Source organism: Leopardus geoffroyi, chromosome A2, assembly GCF_018350155.1.
Source record: "Leopardus geoffroyi isolate Oge1 chromosome A2, O.geoffroyi_Oge1_pat1.0, whole genome shotgun sequence".
NCBI lineage: Eukaryota > Metazoa > Chordata > Mammalia > Carnivora > Felidae > Leopardus > Leopardus geoffroyi.
Window position 1 is genome coordinate 88,803,930 of NC_059331.1, and position 16,177 is coordinate 88,820,106.

The window sequence follows — 16,177 nt, forward strand, 5'->3', positions numbered from 1 at the left end:
AGTACACACACACACACACACACACACACACACACACACACACACATAAATAAATACATATGCATATACATATATGTAAATATGTATATATGTATACATATATAAATACATAAACGCATATGCACACATATTAATACAACATATAACATATAATACATTTTAATATGTATATAATATGTATATGGCACATACTCTATGTAATATATGTAAAGAAAAGACTCAGCACATGTACACATATACATACAAAGCATGCATGTGTACGTGTACATGTATTGTGACATTTGCCCTCTCATCTCCAGTTTGAAATGGAATGGTCCTGTAACACAAGGTCTGCAGTAAGTAAACGAAGCACGGAAAGGTTTCAGGTACAAATGAGAGAGGAAGGCTCAGTGGAATAACTGAGTACCTGCTTCAGTAAAATTTGAAAGCAAACCTTTATCCTTGCCCTGCCCAGTATTTTACCTTTTTCCTTAGGCTAACTTGAGTTCAGTTTATGCAATTTTCATCCAAAGGGTTTCCTTGACTTTCTCAGCTAGACAGGCACGCACTATCAGAGTTGTGAACAATTTACAGCCCTCTATTACTCTACTTTTTCTTTCTGCTCAAGACAGAATGTCAGAATAGAAGCAAAAGGGTTATTATTATAGGCTTAACCTAAATGTGTTCTGATTTACTTTAAAGAAAATCATTTGCAAAGTTTGCTCCTTTAACAAATATCAAATTACTTGAAATTCACCTCCAACTAATTATGACCCATCAGTGTATCCACACTACTCCCGAGAACTGCAGTGCCACATCAAGGAAAACGAATGGTTCTAATTTGCTACTCACACATATGGCTGATCATTGAGCAACCTCAGAGTGACTCCTCCTGTGAATGAAATGAACCTTTCTGCACAACTAGTAGAAGGCTTTTCTTACTCTCACTGTTCTTTGCTCCTTTCCTTTCCTTTCCTTTCCTTTCCTTTCCTTTCCTTTCCTTTCCTTTCCTTTCCCTTTCCCTTTCTTTCCCTTCCCTTCCCTTCCCTCCCTTTCCCTTCCCCTTACTCTTCCTCTTCCTCTTCCCCTTCCCTCTCCTCCCCTCCCCTTCCCTTTCCTCCCTCCCCCTCCCCTTCCCTTCTCTTTCCTCCCCCTCCACACCCATTCTCTCTCTCTTTGGAAATTCTCCCTCCTTCTGGCATCCTGGATCAATAAATAGCGTAAAATTGTCAACTGGCAAAAAAAAAAAAAAAAAAATATATATATATATATATATATATACACACACAAACACACAAATATACATACATACATATATATACATATATATATACACACATACATATATGTCTATATATATATACACACATGCACACACATGCCAGATTATTTAGCAATCTTTATTATCCCATAGAACTAGAACCACTCTGTTCCTAGTATATCTGATTTGGTTTAATTGTTGGAGTTAAAATACTAATTATTTGATACATAACTTTAAAAATGTATGTTAATAAAAACCTAAGAAGTGAAATATAGATTTGAAGTAGTTTATCATGGACACGATATTCATGTCATTAGTTCACATAAACCCTGATCAAAACTGGGCCAGATAGAAACATCTGTACTGATGGAGATGGGAATTATGTGAGGTTGGCCTTTTAGCATCAAAGAGATTTTACAGCTTCTAGGGACCTAGGAGATAATATAGTCAAACTCTCCAATTTTAAGGATAATTGAATTTAAATCAAGAGAGGTTAAGGGAATTATATTAAAAAAAAACAGCTAATTGATGGCAGAGCACAGATTAAAATCGGGGTCACCTATCTTGCAAGTCAAACATTTGCCTCGGTAACATGTTCCATGTTAGCCTAAAATAAAGGTAATGAAATAAACATTATATTATTATTATTATTTACTATGATTATTTAAGTTTGCATAAGTAACTATCCATGTAGTATATTACTTCCTTTCAAAAAAGTTGGTCGTTTGATATTTCATTGCGGTTTGACTCTGTGGCAGAAATTACTTTTGGTTAAAATACTGACGTTAGTGTGTTTAGAAATATGCACGATTCTGTGCATATTCCACGGAATATATGAACAGATTATAGTAATTATTTTATAATAGAAAGTAACTTTTTGAAAGAAGCTTCATTTAACTGCTGAAAATAAGGATAAAGCATTTTCTTTATGATGAATTCACATTGGTTCAAGGCAAAAAATATTTTTCTCTCCTACAAAACTTGTTGAGCAAGCATAGCTTAAAGCGGGGACATTTAGATGGAGAATATGATTTGGTATCCCCCTGAGGGAAGATCAATTTTCAAAGGATTAAGCTTGGAAATCTTCTCAAATGATTTACCTGCTTGTCTGGTCGGTCACAACAGTTGAGGTGGCACTGAGCCTTGTTTTCCTTTTCAACCTGGGTGGGCTTAATTCTGTGAACCAGGTACAGAAAATTTTGTGAATTATTTTCCATTCAAAATCTGCTCTTGGCATGATGGAAAATAAAGACCGAAACACCTGTGTACCAAATACAAACAGCTGTGTGCCTTACAGACCCTCTGCGGGGTATACCACATCCAGACCTTTATTTGACCTGCTGTAAGAGTGGAAGCAAGGGGAGAGTGAACTAAGGGAAGATGACAAAACTGAGAACTAAATCCCGCACCCCCCCCCCACCCCTCCAGTTAGTCCCAGCAAGTTTGAAGGGCTCTGTTCTTTAGGATCTAGTTTGCTATTCATTGGCTCAGGTCAAAATCCTTTTTAAAATTTTTAAATTTAAATTTTTATTTTTTTATTCTTATGTACATCCATCTTTAATTGATTTGATTTGCTTTCCTGATTGGTAAATCTCAGGGACACATTAGGATTGCGGTTTTTGTTTGTTTGGCTTTTTTTTTTTTTTTTTTTTTTTTTTTTTGAGAAGAAAGGAATAAAAGGAAAACAGCTACAAATTTTAAAGTTTTTAAAAAATTAATTAAAAAGAAGTACAATTTAGTCCCACCTGGGTGGCTCAGTTGGTTAAGCGTATAACTCGATTTTGGCTCAGGTCATGATCTCATGGTTCATGGGATTAAGCCCCAAGTCAAGCTCTGCACTGACAGCATGGAGCTTGCTTGGGATTCTGTCTCTCTCAATCTCTCTCTCTCTCTCTCCCTCTCTCTCTCACTCTCTGCTCCTCCCCCACTTGCGTGCACTCTCTCTCTCTCTCAAAATAAACAAATATTAAAACATTTTTAAAACATAAGCACAATCTATAGACAGAAATTGTGTGTCACGAGCTCTAGCAACACACCCATTTCTACAAAATGGAACTTTCAGGTAGGTTAGTTCTCTTAATCCCTGAGGTAGGCTGCTTCACTTGGTGAATAGGCTGCTTTTGTCATATTACTAGGACCGAATTTCTCTGATTCTATCACTCACACTTCTGAGGCAATTTGCTATAATGGGATAAACTGAAGAATCATTAAGACATAATCTTTTGTAAGACACACATACGGACTACATGTTGTAGACAATACCATCTTTCTTCCTACTCTCATTCTGGTTTCTTCTCTCCTTTTTCTCTTTCTCTCTCTGTTTACTTTTTAGTTTCAAAGACACAGATGCACACCCATTTGAAGCCACTAGAATAATGGACCCACAAAGCAAAAGTGGTTCAGCAGTTTCAACCCTGGTCAGAATTAAAACTTGTGGATGATCACATTCACTAAAGAAACATCAATGTGAATAAAGGAAAAAGCAGATCGTCCACCTCCTAAAGGCAGTTTATCTAGTTTTTGAGTATTATTAGAAACTCATTTTGCCAAATGACCAGGTAATTCTGGTACTTGGGCAGATACTTCCAACATAATCATAAACAAACTTACACAAGCCACTGACTGTCCTTTATTTTACAACCATGACCCTCACCTTTAACCTTAATCATGGAAGATACAGGAGGGCCTGGTGGAGTGGGCTCAAAACTGTCAACACTCTTCAAAGGTTATGTCACACTGAAATCCAGCCAGAAAGATCATCCTCAGAAATTCAGGAACATACACCACCAAAGATGCAAATATTATGATTATAATAACATGCTTCTCATAGTGCAACCTTTGTCCTTGATGTGAGGTAATAATATGTTATACTTCAGTACTCCCTTTAATTACTAAATGTGATTACTTAGTCTGTTTGTTTGTCATTGTCTTTCTCACCAATTTATAACCTTCTTTAAGGCAGGTACTACGTCTGTCCTGTTGAAAGATAAACCCAGAGTTCTCAGCACCTGGGCTGTCACAGCGTGGATAATTGATGGAATTTATGAATAAAATAACTAAAACAAAACAGAATTTAATTAGCTTGGTAAAGTGATAGCATAGTTTATGTCGATAGGGCCATTACAACTGGTCACACAAAAAACCAACAGCCAAAGAAAAATTAGAACTTATGAAAAAAAAACAAGACATAGGCATGATAATTTCACACGCACCTGCTGTTGATTTTATGGAATCCAAAATATTTTGGGGGGAGACAATTAAAGACATAATTCTTTTAGATGTTTGTCACTTTACTAGTTTGTTAACCCAACTATTTGTAATCACTTATTATTATCATATATAATGGGCTCTTTGTATCCATCATTATCAGTAATTAATACTAGAGTCAGCTGAGAAATAAAAGTAATGGATTAACTATATTTGTTATTCAATTCAAATAGGTTAAGTGACTTTGGCTAAAATCACTTGGTTTGAGGAAGTAGGCAAGAGAATAAAATCGTATTGGTAATAACATCTTGGGACCTTTTTAAATATCATCTTCCTTCACCAATACTACTTATTGGCTTTATTTTATTCTTCAAGCTGTATCACTCATATTGATTGTAAATGAGACTAGATTACAAAGTCCAGTGCTGAAAGGTATTTTCCCACACTTCCACCAAGTTAACCATAGTACGGGCAGGTCAGATTACACCATTATCTCTGAGCATCTGGAAAACTTATACTATTTGGTCCCTAGGCACCAACAAGAAATTCTTTAGGGAATTTTCTGTTTTTCTAGCTCAGCTTTTTTTTTTTTTTACCTTAAGAAATAAATAATAATCCTGAGCTGAGATGTAAATGCAGTTATTTTCCGACAGTATATTATATCATCCAAATGGCAACAATGTTGGTTTTCAACACTATACTTCTGAGGGTATGTCTATCCATTTCATAAATATTCACTATGGCTAAAATTCATATATATATGTAGATGTATATGCATATATATAGAGAAAGATAGATAGATAGATAGATAGATAGATATGTATCTATACCCATGTATCCATCCTAGCCTCGATAAAATCACAGGTTTCATATCTGAGAATATCACAATATTATTTGTCAGGTTCTTTGTTAACCAGGCTTTTGCCAATGCATTGATACAGGAATGAAAACAACACTGCTATTTTAGACAGAGGAAGGCTCAATTAACTGAGCAAGGGAAATTGGAATTCAACTAAAATTAAAGAAAATGCTTTTCTAATACTACCTAATATGTATCTTTTCTTTAAACTTAGGTATTCATATCAAGGCCAACAGCATCCTAAAAATAGTGGTATGCCAGCAATATTCCTCCATCTTGGTAATTTCCAAATATTTTCTGTGGTATACCAGTTTCCTGGAATACTAATCAGATGTTACTCACAGTAAAGTTTCTGAAATTTAATCTGCTTCAGTAATGATGAAATAAAGAAAGTTAAGCAACCAATTTGGCTACTGCAAGAAGTTCTAAGACCATTAAGTATGTGAATGTGCAGTGTGAATTTTAGGACAGTAGTAAAGCGTGAAGGTTTCTTCCATTTACTTGACAGTGGTATCTTTTCTCCCCAGCATATTGGAAAAATGAGTATTCCAAAGAACACACTTTGAGAAAACTTGCCCCCTCATTATGTGAAAAATACCAAAATCTGGTGCTAAGGGAGCAATTGAATAGGACTGGACTTCCCTAAGTAGAAAAGACACACCTGCAATTTAAAGTTTCGATGGCATTCCCTGCCAAATGCCTGCTATATTTGATAGGCAATGTGTCCTGCCTCACACCTTTTTCTCTGCCATGGAGAGTCATGTGTGACAGAGAAGCTTCCGTTTCTTTGGTTTCCACATAGGAGGGGCATTCAATTGCTGGTTCGGTTGACCCCTCCCAAGTGCCTTACCGGTCTCATTCTATGGGTCACACACATTTCATCGCTCATTCCCCAAAGTCTGTTAATCCTAGTTCTCTTTCATTTAAGTAAAAAGTAACAGTATATATATACATGAAATGGAAAAGTACAACTGTATAAGTTTTATTTCCTTAATACAGACACTTAGAACTCAAAAAGGATTTCAGAGATTCTATGCACATCTCTTAATTTAGAGGGGGGGGCCCATTTTTAACCATTTCAATGTTAATTTTTCGCCTTAATTTTAATTTTTCGGCTTACAACCTAAGTATTTCCATTTCCAGAGTACCTTTAACTTCTCCCAGGTGAACGGAAGTGGATGATCCACTTTATAGTTGGCAAATTTGCCTTCAAGGCTTTACAGGACACTCTTACTCAGCTTGGTTAAGTGGCTTCCTCCCGTTGATTCTGCTTTTCCTTCGGTCAGTAAACAATGTGCTGTGCAGGAAAGGCCTCAGAAATTCCTAACAATTATTTCCCCCTCTTCCCACAATTAGGGAGCAGAGAGAGGAGAGAGAGGAGAGAAAAATACACAGTTCTGCTTAGACTGTCACTTTGCATCAGTCTGAGAGGGAACACATATTCCTGGCCTGAAAGGGGCTGCCGGGAATAATTAAGCACGGGGCTAAGAGTGAACCTGGGAAACATTCCAGTTTTTCACAAGTCAGGTCTTCACTGTGCAATCTCTAACATAACAAAAAAATACCTTTTTTTACAAGAATATATGGTCATTCATTTTAAAATCATGTACATGTACTGTACTTATACATTGCATATACTATAAAACACCCAAAAGACAAATGTTAAGTTCACGTGATAAACAGGGTGACCAAATGATTTCTTTTCCAAACAGTGTCTCTTTTTAGAACAAAAGGGGCTGCTATCAATAATTATATTGAGACAACTGTTGCAAATTGGAACTCCCCAAGGCAAAGCTGAATGGAGGAAATGTCTAACAAAGAAGATTAAATTAAAAATATTTCAAATGTCTTACTAATCATACAGGCTTTATACTATTATCAGGTAATATCTCAAAGCCCAATATACACTAGAGGCTAAATTCACCATTAACTATAAGAATATTAATCTATATTTCAAGTAGATATTTTGATCTTACAGGTTTCACCTTACTGTTTAGTAAGTCTGATTATATCATCATAATTTTTCTTTTGCTTATAATTGAGACTAAAGAAGATTTTCTGTAAGAATTAAAATGGTTACCTCTGCTACTTTTTATTTTGCTTTGTGTTCTTGTATTTGCAAAAAAAATTATTTTATAGTCTTCACTTTGTTAGTTTAATAATTGCTAGGAAACATAATAAATAATAAAATCCATAAACCTACCTACCAGGGACATTTACTGTATGTTTGTTCCCCTTTGTGGAACTTTAATTCTTACCTCAAGGTACCAGATATTAATAACATGAGACAATCTGACATTTGGACAAAATAAAAATGCCAGTGTGAATATAATTTAACATATATGTAAAGTTTTATTTACTTTATAGGGTTTTTTTTGTTTATTTATTTTGAGACACAGAGAGACAGAGAGAGAGAGAGAGAGGGAGAGGGAACACCTGAGCAGGCACAAGTGGGGGGAGGGAGAGAGAAAGGAAGAGAGAGAATCCCAGGCAGGCTCCACACTGTCAGTGCAGAGCCCAATGCAGTGATCAGTCTCATGACGGTGAGATCATGACCTGAGCTGAAATCATGAGTCAGATGCTTAACTGACCGAGCCATCCAGGTGCCCCTATTTTGTAGTTTTAGGAGAAAACTACTATGAATAATAGTTCCAATCTTTCTGAATTCCAATAGCATGTATCTTCTGTACTGCTTGGGATGCACATACCTAACATTAAAGCTGGTAATCTAGAACAGTGCTTCATCAACTGTCATGTGCATACAACTATCTGAAGTTCTTGGGAAGATACAGATTTTGATTGAGTTGATCTGGACTGTGGCCGAGGATTCTATATTTCTATCAACTTCCCAAGTGTTGCTGGTCTAAGGACCACAGTTTAAGTAGCAAGACCCCTAGACCTAGACTCTGTTTAATACAGTATCCACTAGGCACATGTGACTATTGAGCATTTGAAATGGAGCTAACCTAAGTTGAGAATGCCTATGTAATTCTGAAATGTAAAATAAATACCAGATTTCAAAGGCAGTATAAAAAAGAATGTAAAATAATTCATTAACAATGTTTTTAATGTTTTTTTTTATTTTTTGAGAGAGAAAGAGAGAGAGAGAGAGAGAGAGAGAACAGAGTGTGAGTCAGAGAGAGGCAGAGAGAGAGGGAGACACAGAATTTCAAGCAGGCTCCACACTCTGAGCTGTCAGCATACAGCCCGACATGGGGCTGGAACTCACAAACCACGAGATCATGACCTGAGCTGAAGTCAGATGCTTAACCAACTGAGCCACCCAGGTGCCCAAGTTCATTAATAATTTTAACACTGATGATAAGAAATAACAATTTTGGCCCTAATTGTGTATCAGTGGGTTTTAAAAATTTTTTTTAATGTTTATTTATTTTTGAGACAGAGAGTGACAGAGCATGAACGGGGGAGGGTCAGAGAGAGAGGGAGACACAGAATCCGAAGCAGGCTCCAGGCTCTGAGCTGTCCTCAAACAGCCCGACGTGGGGCTCGAACCCACGAACCAAGAGACCATGACCTGAGCTGAAGTCGGACGCTCAACTGACAGAGCCACCCAGATGCCCCATGTATCAGTGGTTTTTAATGTAGAGTATATATATATTCATAATTTTTAATATGAATACTAGAAAATTTTAAATTATTTGTATAGTTCACATCATATTTCCATTGGATGCTCTTGCTCAAGATCACAAAACTAAGTCCTGATCATGTAAAGTAATAGTAATAGTGAAACATTCAATGCTTCATTAATATTTCCAGATTTGTCTTTTGCCACTCCCCATTCCATGCCCAAAGTCTCAGCTATATGATGTGATTTAGCATTCACTCACAACCTCTTCTTTCATTTACTTGTTTACTCAGCATTGGATGTCTACAGTGAACCGGGCAACACTAGTAAGTAATGAGAGAAAATAATAGATATGGCCTGGCTTCACTGAACATATTATCTCTAACTTTTCTTATTTCAAAGAGGAAAATTCCTCTAATCTCTTACATCACTCTCTCTCTCTCTCTTTATTTTTTTAAAGTACTTGCCGGCTCATTAAAGCTATATTTCTATAGTGTTTTCCATGTATTTCACATAAAGCATTCCCTAATGTTATGTTTAATATATACTGTATTAACTGTATGTTTTTCCAAATACAGATTATTAATTGTTTGATGGTATGATTTAATAATCTTATTTTCCATTGAAAGCACAATTTCCAGTATACAATAGGTAATTAGGAAACAAATTTTTGAGTGGATTCATTTATTTCACAAGTAAGATGGTAAGATTTTTAAACATCAGTCACTTCCACAATCTAATGTAATTTAATTTTTTTAGATTTATTTATTTTTGATAGACAGAGAGAGACAGACCACAAGTGGGGGAGGCGCAGAGAGACAAGGAGGCACAGAATCAGAAGCAGGCTCCAGGCTCTGAGCTGTCAGCACAGAGCCCGACAGGGGGTGGGGGGGGGAGGTGTTCGAACTCACAAACCGCAAGATCATGACCTGAGCCGAAGTCAGATCCTTAACCGACTGAACCACCCAGGTGCCCCAATCTAATTTTAAAAATCAATGATTATTTTAATTTCACTGCTGTTTGGCATGGTTCACTCTAGCCCTCCTTCTGTTATAAATATCTTATGTAGCAATGTACTGTCAAGCTCAGCAGATTTAAAATCAATTCAGCAAAATTTGAGCCGTACTTAATGATCGTATTAGACTTTCAGCAATTAATTTAATCTTCTTGAAAACTGATCTTCTCATTAGTAACATGGTTTTTAATTACTACTGCATGTTTTTGTTGAAAAGATTGAAAGATTCAAATCATGAAATAGTGCCCAGTTTGTAGTAATGCTTCAATAAATATGAAATCTAACTGGTTAAGTCTTAGTCATTTTATTTCGTTTTTAGTAACTAAACGTAAAATAATGTTTGGTAGGCAAAGCCTTAGACTGCCTTCACGTTGTGGGTAAAATGTATAGATTTACATTCACATAAGCATGCTGCTTTGTCAGGTAGTATCATTGCCTTCTACCTCAATTATTTCATGTGTAAAATGAGGGGATTGGAAAAATTACATCTTTCTACAGTTAAAAGTCAATGAATATTTGGAGATGATGATAAAGTCTTGAAAGAAATTAGCAAAACAAAACTTTTTAATTATTTTATTTCTTTTTTTTCCTTCCCCTTTTCTCATTCCAGTCCAAAAGTCATTGCACAGCCACAACTAATAATAGACTAAAATTGAATCTATTCTATAGATCTTACGGACGTTAAAAAGATACTAAAGGAATACCACGAACAACTTTATGCCCATACATTTTAAAACCTAGATGAAATGAGAAAATTCCTCGAAAGGTATAATTTACCAAAGATCACACAAGAAATGTACTGTGTGAAAGGGCCATGTTAAAGAAATTTAATCAATAACTAATAACTTTCTAAAACAGAAAGCACCAGGCCCAAATGGATTCCATCATGAATTCTATTAAACTTTTAAGGAAGAAATTATGCCAGTTTTCTATAATCTCTTTCACAGGATACAAGCAGAAGGAATACTTCCTAAGTCATCCTATGAGTCCAGCATTTCCTTAATACCAAACAAGACAAAAAATTACAAGTAAATAATATTCATAGATGCAAAAATCTTCAACAAAATAATAGCAAATCAAATCCAACAAGGTATAAAATCAATTACATACCACAATCCAGTGAAAATTACTCCAGGTACACAAGGCTGATTCAACATTCAAAAATCAATCAATGTAATCCATCACATAAACAGGCTAAAGAAGAAAAACAACATGGTTGTGTCCATAGATGCAAGTAAGCCTTTGCCAAAATCCAACATCCATTCATGATAAAAGACAAAAACAAAACAAAACAAAACAAAAAACTTTCAGTAAATTAGGAAGAGTGGGGAACTTCTTCAATGTAATAAAGAATTTGTAGAAAAAAATTACAGTGAACATCATACTTAGTGGTGAGAAATTCAAAGTTTTATCTATATAGCAAATCCAAAAAAATCAACAAGAAAACTCCTGGAACTAAAAAGTTATAGCAAAGTTGCAGGATACAAGATTAAGAAACAAAAGTCAATCTTTTTCCTTTATACCAATGGACAAGTGGAATTTGAAATTAAACACAATATCATTTAGCACCAAGTGAAATGAAATACTTAGATATAAATCTAATGAAGTTCGTACAATATCTGAGAAAAACTACAAAACTCTGATGAATGAAATCAAAGAAGAACTAAATAAGTGAAGAGATATTCTATATTCATGGAGAAGTAGACTCAATATTGTCAGGATGTCAGTGGATCTACAAATTCAATGGAATCCCAATCAAAATCCCAGCAACTTATTTTGCAGATATAAAACTGATTCTAAAGTTTATATAGGGAGGCAAAAGACCCAGAAAAGCTAACACAATATTGAAGGAGAATAACTAAGATGGAGGCCTGACGCTACCTGATTTTAAGTCTTACTATAAAACTATAGTAACCAAGGGGATCCTGGGTGACTCAGTTGGTTAAGTGTTCAACTCTTGACTTTGTCTCAGGTCATGATCTCACAGTTCATGAGACTGAGGTCCTTGTTTGGCTCTGTGCTGACAGAACAGAGCCTGCTTGGGATTTTCTCTATCACTCTCTCTCTCTCTCTCTCTCTCTGCCCCTCCCCAGCTTGCGCGCTCTCTCTCTCTCTCGAAGTAAACAAAAATAAACTTGAAAAGAAAGCTACAATAATCAAGACAGTGTGGTATTGGTAAAATAACAGACAAACAGATGGATGAAATAGATCAGATAGCCCTCCTTACATATGGTCAACTGACTTTTGACAAAGGACGCAAAGCAATACAATGAAGAAAAGATTATCTTTTCAATCAGCGGGGTCGGATCAACCTGACTTCCACATGCACAAAGATGAATTCGGACCAGAATTTACCTGCTTTACAAAAATTAACTGAAAATGGGTCAGAGACTTAAGTGTAAAAGGCAATGTATAATCCCCTAGAAAATAACACAGGAGCAAACCTAGATGACCTTGGGTATGGCAATTACTTGTTAGACAAAACACCAAAGGTATGATCTTGGTGACTCAGCTATGAACTTTGTAACATATGTTCCACTATGGTGCGGGATGCTGATAATGGGAGAGGCTTTCAATGTATGTGGGCGGTGGGAGGTACATGAGAGATCTCTGTACCTTCCCTTCAGTTTCACTGTGAATCTAAAACTTTCCCAAAAAAACAAATTCTTAAAATATTTGACTCTATCAGTATGAAGTCATGTAATATGGAGACATAAATCTAGTTATAGTATGGATCGAAAGCTGTGTATGTGCATGCATGTGTGTGAATACATCTATTTCTTAGTTCTTTCTGTCCACATAGAGGGACTATGAGTAGCAAAACTCCAATAACAGGAATTACACCTATCACTCAGATCTTGATTTCTACAGGGAAAGGAACCAGGGCTCCTTGAAGAAAGAGCTAATTTCTGGGCTGCAGCAGAGAAAGTCCTAGAACATTGTGTTGTCCCATTAAGTAACAAAATACTTAAAAAGTGATTTGGACATGTCAAAATGATAAAGGATCTAGCTAAAAGAACTCTCACTGGCCAATTCCAGACAATTATAGAAATGATTATAATGCACTGAATAAAATTGAATCCATTAGTTCACACTGATATAAACAAATGAATAAATGAATTGGGAGAGAAGATAACTAATCTTTTGTACAGTAGAATGTCAAGTAATAGATTCATTGGTATAAATAAAATTAGGAAATAGTCATCAATTATCAAAGTAGTAATATAGGCAAGAAATAACAATGGTTTCTAAAATTAACAAGCAAAGTGGGATAAGAAAAAGAATATTCATTTAGTCTCAAAGTATCTTTTTGCAAAATACTATTGATCACAAAGAACAAAAGAAATGTAACTTTTTTAAAAAATATTTTTTTAAAGTTTTTATTTATTTTTGAGACAGAGAGAGACAGAGCATGAGCAGGGGAGGGGCAGAGAAAGAGGGAGACACAGAATCTGAAGCAAGCTCCAGGCTCTGAGCTGTCAGCACAGAGCCTGACACGGGGCTTGAACTCACAGACTGTGAGATCATGACCTGAGCTGAAGTCGGATGCTTAACTGACTGAGCCACCCAGGCGCCCCAAGAAATGTAACTTTGTAGTGGAGAAACCTGGCAGAGACCACCCTAATCAAGTATTTACCTATAATGGGACATGTCAATAGCATATACTAAATGATAAGATGCAAAAAGGGAGACATCATGCCTGTGGATTCCCATCCAAAATACATAACTTAGGGATTGTCTTGAAGAAACACTGGACAATCTTGCATTAAGGGACATTCTACAAAATGAATGCCTTGCATATCTTCAAAAATGTCAAGGTTGTGAATGTAAAGGAAAGACTGAGGAACTGCTCGCATTGGAGGAGTTAAGAGTGATGTGACCACTGAGTGCAAGGGATCATGCTGGACAGACTCGGGCGTGATAAGTGCCTGCACTATTGGCAAAAGTGAAGAGTGGGTGAAGGGCACATGGCTATTCTTTGTAATATTTTTGTCATTTTTTGGTAAGTTTGCATTTATTTTCAAATAAAATTTATTTTAATAAAAAGAGGAAAGCAGGGGCACCTGGGTGGCTCATTCAGTTAGGTGTCTGACTCTTGGTTTTGATTTTGGCTCAGTTATGAGCTCACGGTTCTGGGATTAAGCTCTGTGTTGGGCTCCTCATGGAGCATACAGCCTGGTTGGGATTCTCTCTCTCTCTCTCTCTCTCTCTCTCTCTCTCTCTCTCTCTCTCTGACACACACACACACACACACTAAACTTAAAAAAAAAGATGAAAGCAAAACAAAGCAGAGAAGCAGAGCAAAGTGGGTTTTTTGGACACAGTAAATGTTAATAAACATTTTTTGCACATAGTCAAATGTATCAGAATTTGAAGCCAGTGTGCTCACAGTGAATGTGTGATATTGACCTGCTGCATAACACTCTTAATGCTCATATTTTTCTCTTTCTTGTGCTGATGAGTAACCTTAAATTTATGTAGCTTATTCCTAATAAAGATCATGTCAGTATTGTCTGACCTTCCAATCTATGTAGATGTTCTTTGCTACATATATTCGACAACATTGTGTGTATACTCCATCAGCACAAATCACACTGTCTTGAGCTCAGATATGAGCTCCTTGGGGGAAGGAAGCTTATTGTAAAAGATCCCTATATCACTGCAATGAATATTGGAGATAAAATTAGAGTACGTCCAGATTATGAGCTATGTATTTTTATCAATGTAAAAGTAACACTTGTCCTATTTAATCTTTTTCATTAAAATGTCTATACAGAAATATTAAAATTATACTCATTTTCTTCTCATTTTAACGACCAGGTAGAGTTTCACCCATAATTTGGCTTCTAATTTTTCTGTTAAAATTTACAAATTTCCATAATATCATGTCTTAGGCATTTCCTCTTTCAAGCAGCCTATCACTGAGTTTAGTTGGGTTTTTTTTTTACCCCAAATAAGAGAATGTATCTTTAAGATGGATTTTTCCCATTTTACGGCTATAACTGATACACTTCTTTCTCCTTTTCTTTAACCCGATGACTCCTTGACATCCCTTTTATTCCTGTATATGGATTATGTTGAATTTGATCTTAAATTCATTGCAATGTAAGAAAACACATGTTATGTTTAAAATTTGCCAGTGAATGTTCCTAAATGTTTCAAAAGCACTTTTTAACCACTGTCATTGTTTCTAATTGTTTAAAGTTTTGTTTCTTGGATAATTCAATTCTTATACAAGGACTATATTCTATTTCCCTCCTGACTTCTCCATTAATATAAGACTCCGACTGGAAGGGTGAGATGGGTATAATGATCATCCATAGAAGTCTGCGGTGCTAAATGGGAAGGCTAGCCCTTGGGTGACCACATAGAGAAAATGGGGAAGTCCGGAGAGAATGCTAAGCATGGTGCATTGCTACTCCCGGAGAGTCACAGGGCAGTTGTGTGGAAGTCAATTAAGATCTGGAGTTAGTGTGTGACTAACTAATTGGGCATCACACATGAGCTATTCTTGGGTAGGACTGGATAAGAACAGCCTATTCCTTGCTCCAAGAAAACAGGGGAAGAAAATTTAGTTCATGAACAAAAGCCTGGGTTTCTCACATTAAAAAGACATTTTTATACATTTGTTCCAACTTGAAATTATTATCAATTTCCCATAGGCTTTATTATTAAACAATATAATGTAGGTTTTAAAAGAACAGACTTAGTTGCCACATTTAGTAGGTTTGAATCCCAAGTCTAGCTGACTAGCTATAAAACCTTCAGTACTTTACATAACTTCCGACCTCAATTTCTTCAGATGAAAATGAGGATAATTTATGGATCACAATAAAATATTTTCAAAGATAAACTGAGTCACTACATACGACTATGTTTGACTGACATAATAAGAACTAAGAAATGTTCACTGTTGTTATTACAGTTCTCTTTGATATTATTGTGACATTTTCTTTTGTATCTCCATGGATTATTAAAAGAACAGAGAGGTTGCCATTAGGCTGCTCCCCAGGAGACATATTAAGGTGTAATTTCTTGACTATTCATTTCTTTTTTTTTTTTTTAGTTTTTTTTTATTTTGAGGGAGGGAGGGGAAAGAGAGAGAGAGAGAGAGAAAGAGAGAGAGAGAGAGAGAGAGAGAGAGAGAGAGAGAGAGAATGAGCAGGGAATGGGCAGGGAATGGGCAGAGAGAGAGGAAGAGAAAGAATACCAAGCAGGCTCTGTGCTGTCAGCACAGAGCCCAATGCAAGACTTGATCTCTTGAATCAT

At 35.9% G+C, this 16,177-nt stretch overlaps 1 protein-coding gene across 3 annotated transcripts in view; it reads right to left on the reverse strand.

Annotated features, from left to right (window-relative positions):
• The window catches only part of SEMA3A (semaphorin 3A), a 467,148-nt gene that overhangs the window by 274,415 nt on the left and 176,556 nt on the right, over window positions 1-16,177 (reverse strand). Inside the window, exon 3 of one of the 3 annotated variants that reach the window (XM_045494647.1) lies at window positions 11,018-11,101. The exons of the other annotated variants lie outside the window; for them this stretch is intronic. The gene's annotated coding sequence lies outside the window, so the exon portion shown is untranslated. The remainder of the gene's footprint in view (window positions 1-11,017; window positions 11,102-16,177) is intronic. 3 annotated transcript variants of the gene reach the window in all.